Raw genomic sequence first — 14003 nt, 5'->3', positions numbered from 1 at the left:
ACAGTTCTTACATACTTCATTCACAGATACACGTTCCTGATTTGCTAATTCTACCATCATATTTTCACTTCATAATTCAACTGGACAATTCATCTTATCAACAAAATCTTGAGAAATCAATGATCGAGTTGCTCCCGAATCTACTAGCACCTTAGCGCATAAAGAATTCACAGTAAGCGTACCTACCACAATATTAGTGTCCATGATAGCATCCTTCACAGACATGTCATAAACTCTAGTTCTGGGAGGTTCATTCACTGTTGGAGTAGCTCTCATGATTCGCAGTGTATTGTTGACTAGAACTGGTGTCTTGCAATCCCTTGCTATGTGCCCTGGCTTTCCGCACTTAAAACAGGTATACCCAATTGCTGGAACTTTGCCTGTCTGATTCCTGGTAGGCTGATCCTTGTTGGCTAGCTTTCTGGCTGGCTGATTACGGCACTCCCTTGAATAGTGCCCCTTCTGGTTGTATCTGTAGCATACCACATTCAGCTTGCTGCACACTCCTCCGTGCTTCTTTTCACATACTTGGCAGTCAAGTAAAGCTGGCCTCTGCTGGGTTGGCTGATCCCAGTGGCTGGACGGTTACCTTGTCCTCCATTGCCTGTATTCTTCCTATTAAAATTCCTCCTGGGCTAGAACTTGCCTTTCCTCTGATTGAAATTTGGAAACTTCCTTGCTTGTGACTATCCTTCATTTCCTTCAAACTTTTTATTCTTACTTTCCTTCTCCTTTTGAGACATTTCACTTTCTGTCTCCATAATCACAGCTTTCTGCACAACCCCCGCATAAGTATCCAATTCAAATATGGCCACCTTCCCACGGATCCATGGCTTAAGACCTTGTTGGAACCTCTTAGCTTTCTTCATGTCAGTGTCCACATACGATGGTACAAACCTTGACAACTCCTCAAACTTACTTTCATAATCTGTCACTGACATATTTCCCTGCTTTAACTCCAGAAATTTCAATTCCATTTGATCATGAACAACTGAAGGAAATATTTTTCCAAGAACAACTCCTTGATCTATCCCACGTAACATTATCTGTACCTTCCAACACTTTAACAGTTTCCTACTAGTAGGTGGCTTCATTCTTCAGATAGTAACTTGCAAACTCAGTTTTATGTTCCTCTTTCACCTTGACTAAGGCAAACGCCTTCTCAATTTCCTTCAACTAGACTCTTGCCTCAATAGGGTCTACAAAACCTTTAAATTCTGGTGGATTCACAGCCTGAAAGGTCTTAAAGGTTACCTGAGGATTAGTCTGCCTCTACTGTTGTTGAATTAGGTGGACTTTCTATTGGGCCAAGACCTAAAAAATCTGGGCTACAGTTGGGTCTATGGGACTTGGATTGTCATTCCGGTTATTGCTGTCTTGGATGTTATTATTGTTGTTGTTGTTGGTTTCTTCATTCTGGTGGGTAGAATGGGTATTTCTTCTGGGAGGCATTTTATGTAAAGAATCAAACAACTTATTGAGCCTTTAAATCAAATCCCTTATTCTGAAAAGTTTTTATAAAACAGAAATATCTCTTTTTGAAAACATTTTCAATTATGGAACTAAGTAAATCGCATGCTTCTTTAATGTAAACAATTAGGGAATAGAGGCACATGTTATGACAAGAGTTTATTATTGGTGCAATAAGTGGGGTAAAACAGGTACAGTAATATAAATGACTATGCTGGAAAAGGAAAGGTACTGATATATATATATATATGAAAGTTTGGTAGTACAAGTGATAAGTGGCATTTTATACCACTTAGAACGTCTTAAAATGGATTAAATTGATGTCTTGAAATCAAGTATTTTGTGTATTTGATGCGTTTTTCTAGTGTTTATGCATTTCAGGGTATTAGTTGCATTTCGGAGGAGGAATCATCAAGAATAAGCCTTGGCATGTGTTCACCTTTGCGAGAGGAAAAGAACGGGCAGATTACGGCGAAGAAACGGAGCAAACATGGAATTTTTCCAGAAGGGTCCTGCGCGCCCGCGCAACAATGCTGAGCGGCCGCGCAGCAGCCTTGCGCGCCCGCGCAGAAATGCTGAGCGGCCGCGCAGGGTCGGGGAAAAAGATATATTATTTTAGACTTCTACTTCTGTTTGGCTTCCAACTTCTATGTAATCTGAGTTTTATGGGACTATTATATAAGTAGATTTGAGACGTTTTCATAGAGTATTAAGAGGAGATTATGTTTTAGATTGTGTTTTGCAAGAAGCGAAGGAGATAAGGAAGAAGACCGATTTAGCACACAGCAACGAAGAGGAAGCATATATTCTTGTGATTCTTGTTTTGTTGTAACGTTGGATGCTAGTTTTCTTGCTTTGACTTATTTACTCTTGTGACATACTCTGTTTTAATATAATCAGTTTAGTTATTATTTTCTTGTGTTTGTTTATCATGATTTCATATGAACCCATGATGGCGATAAGTTCTATTATGGGCTAATCGTGATCATGGGGTTGCAACGGATTTATTATGGAATTCTTTAGTTAATTGTTTAATACTTTAGTATGTGATGATTGCATGATATCTAGTATTGGTTGTGCGTATTCGTCTTATGTGCGTCGCGAACATATAAGATAGGGTGTTAATTTCTTGTGAAGCGACGGTGAATCTTGAGATTTAGAACTTGCCATGCTAGCATAGGTTGATGTACGTTGTGCATGATTAGTGGGTAACTCTAACAGTTTTATTTGCCCTATGTAATCAAAAGGGATAACTTGTGCTTAAATCGTTGTGTTGTCAATTTCTGTAGACATATAGGAACTCAACATAATTGATGACTATTCAACTTCTATCTTAATTGTGGATGTTTGGTAGAATGGTATTAGTACAATGAAAGTTGGCTTTTATCAGTTTCGTGTTATTCGATTAATATCATCAATGTCACATGCTAAAGGTAATAACTATGGCTATAGAAGGAAGTAATAATGAAGTTGTGATCTGATGAGTGTTTTATTATTGATAAATTGAAGTGTTAGTTAAGTGGTTAATTAAGTAGTTAATTATAATTAATATTTAATCAACAATTTTAAGTGTTATTATCTTAACATTGAGAAGTAGCCATACATTGGTGAGTGAGTTAAATTAGACAATAAATTAGTCTGAGTCTCTGAGGGAACGAACTAGAAAGTATTCTATATTACTTGCGAACACGTATACTTGCGTGAATATTAGCGCGTGTTTTTCGCCCTAACAAGTTTTTGGCGCCGCTGCCGGGGACTCGGCGTATTTGTTTAGTTTATGTACTTACCATCATTGGTCATTAGGACTCAGTGATTAGGACGTAGTAGTTAATTACTCTTTTCGGTTGTGTTTCAGGTACTTTAGCAAGCGTTTATGCAAACTCGTTCTCGTGCTCGCAAGAGGACCTTAGATACAGCTGAGGAGAAAGACGAAGTTCTTGATACACCGGAGAAGTTAGATTTTGAGGATTCGGATTCAGGAACTGAGCAGAAAGAACCAGTAAACATGGGAGATCGTATTGTTCAAGCTGATCCAGCTCTTATGGATTTTTCTCGGCCTAAAATTGATGACATTCAGTCAAGCATCCTTCATCCGGCTATTCAAGCTAACACCTTTGAAAGCAAGTCGGGCACTATTCAGATGGTGCAGAATTCTGTTTCTTTTGGAGGAGCGGCAACTGAAGACCCCAACATGCACATAAGGAATTTTGTCGAGATCTGCAGTACTTTTAAGTATAATGGCGTGACTGATGAGGCTATCAAGTTGAGGCTTTTCCCATTCTCACTGAGGGATAAAGCTAAAGACTGGTTACATTCTGAACCAGCTGGGTCCATCACTACGTGGCAAGATCTTGCGCAAAAGTTTCTGGTGAAGTTTTATCCAATGGCAAAGACTGCTGCTATGAGGAGTGCTCTCACTCAGTTTGCGCAGCAACCTACAGAATCTATGTGCGAGGCTTGGGAACGCTACAAGGAAATGTTGAGAAAATGTCCACATCATGGAATGCCGGATTGGATGGTAATCACTGGTTTTTATAATGGTTTGGGGGCCCATGCTCGATGCAGCAGCTGGAGGCGCCTTATGGGCTAAAAGCTATACTGAGGCGTACAATCTTATCGAGACGATGGCTGCAAATGAGCATCAAAACCCAACTCAGAGGATGACGTCAGGCAAGGTCGCAGGTATTCTGGAAGTTGATGCAGCCACCGCTATTGCAGCCCAGCTCCAAGCGCTATCAATGAAGGTTGATTCTCTGGCTACGTATGGAGTTAATCAAATAGCTATGGTTTGTGAGCTTTATGCAGGTTCTCATGCTACAGATCAGTGTTCTCTTATCAACGAATCTGTTCAGTATGTGAATAATTATCAGCGACAACAGCAGCCTGTGCCAGTGACCTATCATCCTAACAACAGAAATCATCCAAATTTCAGTTGGGGAATAATCAGAATGCTATTCAGCCACCATATCAGCAAGGAGTGAGTAAACAGTTTAACCCACCTGGATTCCAGCAATCACAGCAGTATGCTACAAGGCAATCATATCCTCAACAAGGAAGTGCAGCTGCACCTACTAGTGCTGATTTTGAGGAACTTAAGCTGTTGTGCAAGAGTCAGGCGGTTTCTATCAAGACCTTGGAAAATCAAATCGGTCAATTAGCCAATGTAGTGCTCAATCGTCAACCTGGCACTCTTCCCAGTGACACGGAAGTACCAGGCAGGAAGGAAGCTAAAGAGCAAGTCAAGGCTATTACCTTAAGGTCTGGAAAAGTAGCTGATGCTGAAAAGGCAAAAGAAGTCGAAGCTGAAGTTAGAGATGAAGAATTTAAGCAAAAGGAGAAAGCGGCGGAACCAAGGAAGACTACTGTTGAACACACTCTGCCTGAGGCTAATACAGGGGAGAAACAGCTCTATCCTCCACCACCTTTTCCTAAGAGATTGCAGCAACAAAAGCTGGATAGACAGTTCGGGAAGTTTCTGGAGGTGTTCAAGAAACTTCACATCAATATACCTTTCGCTGAGGCTCTGGAACAAATGCCTAGTTATGCGAAGTTTATGAAGACTATTCTTTCAAGGAAGGTGAAACTGGATGACCTTGAAACCGTTGCTCTCACGGAAGAATGCAGCGCGGTTCTGCAACAAAAGTTACCACCAAAACTGAAAGATCCAGGAAGCTTCACCATTCCTTGCACCATTGGCAATCTAACTTTTGACAAGTGCCTTTGTGATTTGGGAGCAAGCATTAATCTGATGCCCTTGTCGATCTTTAAAAAGATGGATCTGCCTGATCCAAAACCCACATACATGTCGCTATAATTGGCTGACCGTTCCATTACTTACCCAAGGGGCATAGTTGAGGATGTGCTTGTCAAGGTGGATAAGCTCTTCTTTCCTGCAGATTTTGTTATTCTGGATTTTGAGGAAGATAAGAAGATTCCCATAATCTTGGGGAGGCCTTTCTTGGCTACTGGCCGTACCTTGATAGATGTGCAAAAAGGGGAACTTACTATGCGGGTCCAAGATCAGGATGTGACCTTCAACGTATTCAAGGCAATGAAATTCCTGACAGAAGATGAGGAGTGCTTAAAAGTGGATGTGATTGATTCTGCGGTTACTTCGGAACTCGATCACATGCTAATGTCTGATGGATTGGAAAAGGCCTTAGTGGGGGATTTTGACAGCGATGATGAAGATAGCAACGAGCAATTACAATATCTGAACGCTTCTCCATGGAAGCGAAAGCTCGACATACCATTTGAATCTCTTGGTACTTCTGACCTTAAGAATGCTGAAGGGAAGCTCAAACCATCAATAGAGGAAGCACCTACCTTGGAGCTTAAACCATTACCTGAACACTTGAGGTATGCTTTTTTAGGTGATTCATCTACGTTACCTGTTATTATTTCAGCTGACCTTTCAGGTAGTGAGGAAGACAAGCTCTTAAGGATTTTGAGAGAATTCAAATCGGCTATAGGATGGACCATAGCAGACATCAAGGGGATAAGTCCTTCATATTGTATGCATAAAATTCTGCTAGAGGAAGGAAGTAAGCCAACTGTGGAACAGCAGCGAAGACTGAACCCGATCATGAAGGAGGTGGTGAAGAAAGAAATTCTGAAATGGCTAGATGCAGGCATCATTTATCCTATTTCTGACAGCTCGTGGGTGAGCCCCGTGCAATGTGTACCTAAGAAAGGAGGTATCACTGTGGTCGCAAATGAAAATAATGAGCTCATCCCTACTCGAACAGTTACAGGATGGAGAGTATGCATGGATTATAGAAAATTGAACAAAGCCACAAGGAAGGATCACTTCCCTCTTCCATTTATTGATCAAATGCTTGACAGATTGGCGGGACATGAGTATTTTTGTCTTCTGGATGGTTATTCCGGGTATAATCAGATTTGTATTGCACCAGAGGATCAGGAAAAGACTACCTTCACTTGTCCATTTGGCACATTTGCTTTTCGAAGAGTTTCGTTTGGGTTATGTGGCGCCCCGGCCACCTTTCAGAGATGTATGATGGCTATATTCTCTGACATGATTGGAAATAACGTCAAAGTGTTCATGGATGACTTCTCCGTCTTTGGACACTCATATGATGAATGTTTGAATAATCTGCGCGCCGTACTCAAAAGATGCGTGGAAACTAATTTGGTGCTTAATTGGGAGAAATGTCATTTTATGGTGCGTGAAGGCATTATCCTTGGGCATAAGGTCTCTAGCAAAGGTCTGGAGGTGGACAAGGCCAAGGTGGGAGTCATTGAAAATCTTCCCCCACCTAATTCGGTGAAAGGAATCCGTAGTTTTCTCGGTTATGCGGGTTTTTATCGGCGATTCATCAAGGACTTTTCAAAGATATCTAAGCCGTTGTGCAATTTACTTGAGAAAGATGTGCCTTTTAAATTTGATGATGAATGTTTGGCAGCATTCGAGACTCTCAAGGAGAGTTTGATCACGACACCAGTTATTACAGCACCAGATTGGACAGAACTGTTTGAGATGATGTGTGATGCGAGTGATTATGCGGTAGGTGCAGTTCTGGGACAGCGCAAGAAAAATCTCTTCCATGTGGTCTACTATGCGAGTAAGACTTTAAATGGGGCCCAATTGAACTACACCACTAGTGAGAAGGAGCTTTTGGCTATAGTCTTTGGCTTTGAGAAATTTCGATCTTATCTGCTTGGTATGAAAGTGACAGTATTCACTGATCATGCAGCTATTCGCTATCTGGTTTCTAAGAAGGATTCGAAGCCGAGACTCATTCGTTGGGTGCTTTTACTTCAAGAATTTGAGTTAGAGATCAAAGATAGAAAAGGTACTGAGAATCAAGTAGCTGACCATCTCTCTAGGTTGGAGAATCCCGATTCTACTTCACAAGATAGGACGTTAATCAATGAATCTTTTCCGGATGAGCAGTTGTTTGCAATTCAGGAGGAAGAACCATGGTTTGCAGATATTGTAAACTATCTTGTCAGCAATATAATGCCTCCTAATTTGACATCCGCTCAAAAGAAGAAGTTTCTGCATGAGGTGAAGTGGTATATGTGGGATGAACCATATTTGTTTAGACAGGGAGCTGACCAGATCATCAGGAGATGTATCCCGTTCTGTGAGACGGAGGGGATATTACGAGACTGCCATTCCACGGTTTATGGTGGACACTATGGAGGTGAGAAGGCGGCAGCTCGTATTCTGCAAGCAGGTTTTTTCTGGCCTACTTTGTTCAAGGATACTCATCAGTTTGTTTTAAGGTGTGATCGTTGCCAAAGAGTGGGAAATTTGTCAAGGAAGGATGAGATGCCATTAAATGTGATGCTTGAAGTCGAGGTCTTTGATGTATGGGGAATCGATTTCATGGGGCCTTTTATCTCGTCTTGCAATAATCAGTACATCTTGCTGGCAGTCGATTATGTCTCAAAATGGGTCGAAGTTAAAGCTTTACCGACAAATGATGCAAAGGCAGTGCTAAATTTTCTTCATAAGCAAATTTTCACAAGGTTTGGAACACCTCGGGTAATCATAAGTGATGAAGGATCGCATTTTTGCAACCGTAAGTTCACTTCTATGATGCGGCGTTATAATGTGAATCATCGAGTAGCTACTGCCTATCATCCGCAAACAAATGGTCAAGCGGAAGTGTCTAACAGAGAGATAAAGCGCATTCTAGAGAAGGTTGTTTGTCCGTCAAGGAAGGATTGGTCTTTAAAGCTCGATGAAGCTGTTTGGGCTTACAGAACAGCATACAAAACTCCACTTGGGATGTCACCGTTTCAGTTGGTGTACGGTAAGGGATGTCATCTACCGGCGGAGCTTAAGCATAAGGCCTACTGGGCATTGAAGAAATTGAACCTGGATTTAGATGCAGCTGGTAAGAAAAGAATGCTTCAGCTTAATGAACTTGATGAATTTCGACTTCAAGCGTACGAGAATAACAAAATGTATAAGGAAAAGGTGAAGAGGTGGCACGATAGGAAGCTACATCCTAAGTTATTTGTGCCAGGGCAACAAGTTCTGTTATTCAACTCTCGGCTCCGACTTTTTCCTGGGAAGTTGAAATCAAGGTGGTCTGGACCTTTTATTGTCAAAACTGTGTTTCCACATGGAGCAGTGGAAATTTTTGAGAATGATTCGGACCAAGCATTCAAGGTTAACGGTCAGCGGTTGAAACACTACTATGGGGACATGGCAAACCGAGAGGTGGTTAGTGCCATTTTGTTGACTACTTGAGAAAGGTACGGAACGTCAAGCTAATGACGAAAAAGAAGCGCTGCATGGGAGGCAACCCATGAATTATTGTTACAGGACCCCTTAGAAGTTAATAACCTATCCAAAAACACAAAAAAATCAGAAAAAAGGGGCTGAAAAAAAAAATTCCAGAGACCCTCTGCGCGCCCGCGCAGCTATGCTGAGCGGCCGCGCAGCTTTCTGCGCGCCCGCGCAGAAATGCTGAGCGGGCGCGCAGGGGTCGAGTTCCAGAAAATTTTTTGCAGTTCAAAAAAAAAAAGAAAAAAAAACAAAAAAAACAAAAACACAAAAACCTATCACAGCCCATAAACCCACGAATTCATTTCCCATTACCCCATGATTTTATCCCTCAACCCCACTCCTAATCTAATTTAACCTACTCCACACCCTATATATACATACACCTATCCTACATATCTCCCACAACTTCCTACACTTAAACCCTCTCATAAACATCAAAAATCAGTTCTTACACACTTTTATTCACAAATCAATGGCACCCAAGAGAGCACGCACTATTGACAGCAGCAGCACAGTTCCTACTGCTGATTCATCAAGGGGTACTGCTGCAAGGCCTCGGTTAACTGATAGAGCCGTGGAGGAGGAGTACACTAGGCTGTTGGGGAAGCCGATTCTGAAGGAGAGGGGGTTTTTACCATCAGGGAGGGATGGTGAGTTGTTGCCCATGATTGCAGAGAAGGGGTGGATAGCTTTTTGTGAGTCACCCGAAGCAGTACCAATGAGTGTTGTTCGCGAGTTCTACGCGAACGCGAAGGCTGAAAAGAATGGGTTTTCTGTAGTTCGTGGGCTGACGGTTGATTATCATCCTGCGGCGATTCGCCGTGTGATTGGACAGCGAGAGAGAAAGCCCGAGAAGGAGAACTGGAATGAAAAGACTGCTGAGGACTTTGACTTGGATTTGATTTGTGCAACTCTCTGTCGACCGGGCACAGTTTGGAACCGCAGTCCAGCCAATAATGAGTATCGTCACTTTCCGGCGATCGCCATGAACAGGTATGCCCGTGCATGGAATGCATTTATATGTGCTAATATTTTTCCTTCTTCACATGCACACGAGGTCACAGTTGAGAGAGCACAGTTGTTGTGGGGAATTCTGAATGTGGAATACTATGTGGACCTTGGTGAGTTTATCTACCAAGGAATTCTGAAGTTTTTGAGGGGAGCAAAGCATATGAACATCCCTTATGCATCCACGGTTACAGAGCTATGCCGAGCAGTAGGAGTGAACTGGCCGGCTCATGAGCAGTTGCAGTTGCCAGCAGCTCAGATAGATTCTGGCACTCTGAATGGGATGCAGGAGTGGATCGGTGGTGAGCCTAAGGAACATGGGCTGGGTTATCGTCTTCCAGGAGGGCGTCCAGCACGAGGTGCTACTATGGCCAGGCCAGGGTGTGGTGAGGCTAGTTCTTCGAGAGCTCAGGAGGGTGCTGGGATGGGTGATGCCCAGTATAGGAGGCTTTCACGGCGGATGGATGCCATGTATGAGACGCAGAGCAGGTTTGCTCAGGAGCTCACCCTTGCGTTAGGGACTGCTTTTCGAGGCCTTGGAGCTGATATCCAGTGGCCAGTTTTTGGTGAGGACTCTGCATACCCGCCGCCTGATACTCCACCCACTGAGGGTGATGATGATGATGACTCCGAGTAGGTATACCCTGTGTTCCTTTCTACTACCTTCACTGGGGACAGTGAAGATTTTAAGTTTGGGGGTGGTAGTTAAGGAATATTTTGTGTGTGTCATATAGCTGCATATTCATGATAGTTAGTTCATATAGTTGCATAATTTTTGCCATATAGTTTTTTTTATATATAGCTTTATTTGTTTGTCATATCATATAGCTCATGCATATACCATGATCCCTTTTGCAATGATTTATCGACTGAATTGTGATATTGATGCGAGTGTAGTGATAGCATGAAAGTGTTATTAAGTTGTGCAGGTTGATATGCATGCTAGAAGTACTTGTATTGTCACTAAGTCTTAGAGAATGCTTAAGGACTAGATTGTTATTATGATCTGATTATTTTCGAGGATAATCTATTTATTATGCTTAGAATTTGATAATAGGTTCTTAGTGGTAAAGGCATGAAAAAGAAAAAAAAATGGAGTAAAAATGGAATTTGTTGCTAGTTGTGGCTAGGCGTCAAATGGCTAGTAGCCGGCTCGCATGTTATGCGAGTAGTCTAGGGTTGAGCAAGATGGAGCGAAACGCACTTGCTCAGAGAAAAAAAAAAAATTTGCATAATTGATCAAGAGTGGGCTCTTTGGTATTCGAGTTATTAAGTTCTTAGGGGACTTTGTGCCTAGTGACCTAAGGCTTTTAGAGTCTGGGATCCGCTAACCTAACGCTCGTTACATGGATACCATTGTATAAGTCTTTTGTGGACCTCACTCATTGCACGGTCAAATAAGCATTTGAGTTGTAAATAAAAAGCACGATTCCGTAGTAAGCTCCAGAGTTCTTATAGTGTTGTATATCACTTTGTGCCTAGAATTTTTATTCTTTGTATAATCGTAGGATTGCCTTGAGGATAGTCTAGTCATAGTAATTGGTCTAGTTCCAAAGCATATCTGTTAAGCATTTGCACACACCACGTTTCTGGCTGTATGTCCGTTTGCATGACTTTATTGATCTTTAGTGTCTAACTGCATTCGTTGAGACGTGACAATTTGGTTGGTTAATTGTAGCAAGGGGGATCGTTGCATTTTCATATAGATTGCATTCATGCATATTTTTATTTGTTTTGAGTCTGTGACGCTTGAGGACAAGCATCGATTTAAGTTTGGGGGTGTGATAAGTGGCATTTTATACCACTTAGAACGTCTTAAAATGGCTTAAATTGGTGTCTTGAAATCAAGTATTTTGTGTATTTGATGTGTTTTTCTAGTATTTATGCATTTCAGGGTATTAGTTGTATTTCGGAGGAGGAATCATCAAGAATAAGCCTTGGCATGTGTTCACCTTTGCGAGAGGAAAAGAACGGGCAGATTACGGCGAAGAAACGGAGCAAACATGGAATTTTTCCAGAAGGGTCCTGCGCGCCCGCGCAGCAATGCTGAGCGGCCGCGCAGCAGCCTTGCGCGCCCGCGCAGAAATGCTGAGCGGCCGCGCAGGGTCGGGGAAAAAGATATATTATTTTAGACTTCTACTTCTGTTTGGCTTCCAACTTCTATGTAATCTGAGTTTTATGGGACTATTATATAAGTAGATTTGAGACGTTTTCATAGAGTATTAAGAGGAGATTATGTTTTAGATTGTGTTTTGCAAGAAGCGAAGGAGATAAGGAAGAAGACCGATTTAGCACACAGCAATGAAGAGGAAGCATATATTCTTGTGATTCTTGTTTTGTTGTAACGTTGGATGCTAGTTTTCTTGCTTTGACTTATTTACTCTTGTGACGTACTCTGTTTTAATATAATCAGTTTAGTTATTATTTTCTTGTGTTTGTTTATCATGATTTCATATGAACCCATGATGGCGATAAGTTCTATTATGGGCTAATCGTGATCATGGGGTTGCAACGGATTTATTATGGAATTCTTTAGTTAATTGTTTAATACTTTAGTATGTGATGATTGCATGATATCTAGTATTGGTTGTGCGTATTCGTCTTATGTGCGTCGCGAACATATAAGATAGGGTGTTAATTTCTTGTGAAGTGACGGTGAATCTTGAGATTTAGAACTTGCCATGCTAGCATAGGTTCATGTACGTTGTGCATGATTAGTGGGTAACTCTAACAGTTTTATTTGCCCTATGTAATCAAAAGGGATAACTTGTGCTTAAATCGTTGTGTTGTCAATTTCTGTAGAAATATAGGAACTCAACATAATTGATGACTATTCAACTTCTATCTTAATTGTGGATGTTTGGTAGAATGGTATTAGTACAATGAAAGTTGGCTTTTATCAGTTTCGTGTTATTCGATTAATATCATCACTGTCACATGCTAAAGGTAATAACTATGGCTATAGAAGGAAGTAATAATGAAGTTGTAATCTCATGAGTGTTTTATTATTGATAAATTGAAGTGTTAGTTAAGTGGTTAATTAAGTAGTTAATTATAGTTAATATTTAATCAACAATTTTAAGTGTTATTATCTTAACATTGAGAAGTAGTCATACATTGGTGAGTGAGTTAAATTAGACAATAAATTAGTCTGAGTCTCTGAGGGAAGGAACTAGAAAGTATTCTATATTACTTGTGAACGCGTATACTTGCGTGAATATTAGCGCGTGTTTTTCGCCCTAACAACAAGCGCGAAATGTTTTATTAAATGCAAAGGTACAATAGGCCTATCCATTATTCTGCAAGTTTAGTTTATTTATATACCCACCAAAAGTCTGATAATACACATTACACACTATTATACATATATTAGTTGTTACATCATCTCTTATCGTCTAGCTTCAAGGAAACTCTGGTCTACCAAGCCTCTCAAAATCCTCCAATACCTCTCTAGCCCATCCCATAAGAGCATCCGGGGCTGCATACTCACAAGTAGTTCCATGAAGTCTCGCCTCAAGTATTCTCCGGGTCACCTGAATCTCATTCCGAAATTCCCTCACATTCCTGTCAACATATATTATCCTTATAATATGATGTAGTTCCCGGATTTGTGCCAACAGGGCTACTTGTTCCAAAAGAAGAGCCTCATACCTATAGTATGGAACAGGGTGTGGAGTAAACTAGAAAGATGCACCCGCAACCGAATGTCTGGTAGAGTCAAAATCAGCAGGGGAGGTCCTCGAATAGGTGGTCTCACACCTGGAAGTGGAATAGTTTACAATGGTGCAGCCGTCGCAACAGGTGTTATAACTGATACCGGTGGAAGAGTAGGACGTGGATCAGATGACGGTCTTTCGACTGAAGGCTCCGAATAATCAGATGATATCGGGATAAAGGAATCTGCCATCGCTGCTATCTGGAAATCACGTAACTAGATAAGAATCTCATCACGAATTATACTAAAACCTACTATTTAGTCGCACTCAACCTCTCGATGTTCTATTTCTTTATTTTCTAATACTAATCTTAACCCTCTACCCATTCCCGACAATCTAGACTTATGACAGTGACTTTTAAACTATAGCTCTGATGTCAATCCTGTGGCGCCCTCCAAACCCGGGTCAGAAGTTTGGGGTCCACAACACATACACACACACCATATAAACCTGTTTATGAAAATAATAATATGTATGTAATGACCCTACTTACCACAACCACGGATCGTAACAGTTCAAAGTATGCCCACAAACCACAACCT

The 14003-nt window shown here is 41.3% G+C and overlaps 1 non-coding gene across 1 annotated transcript; it reads right to left on the bottom strand.

Moving 5' to 3' along the window:
- Nucleotides 1-3868: 3868 nt before the first annotated feature.
- On the bottom strand, nucleotides 3869-3975 carry LOC141675652 (small nucleolar RNA R71). Its single transcript, XR_012556294.1, has one exon. It is a non-coding gene; the product is annotated as a small nucleolar RNA R71 (small nucleolar RNA).
- Between the last annotated feature and the right edge of the window lie 10028 nt (nucleotides 3976-14003).

Source organism: Apium graveolens, chromosome 7 (assembly GCF_009905375.1).
Source record: "Apium graveolens cultivar Ventura chromosome 7, ASM990537v1, whole genome shotgun sequence".
In the NCBI taxonomy this organism is placed as follows: domain Eukaryota; kingdom Viridiplantae; phylum Streptophyta; class Magnoliopsida; order Apiales; family Apiaceae; genus Apium; species Apium graveolens.
The sequence above is the reverse complement of the archived record's forward strand: the minus strand, read 5'-3'. Positions and strand labels throughout refer to the sequence as shown.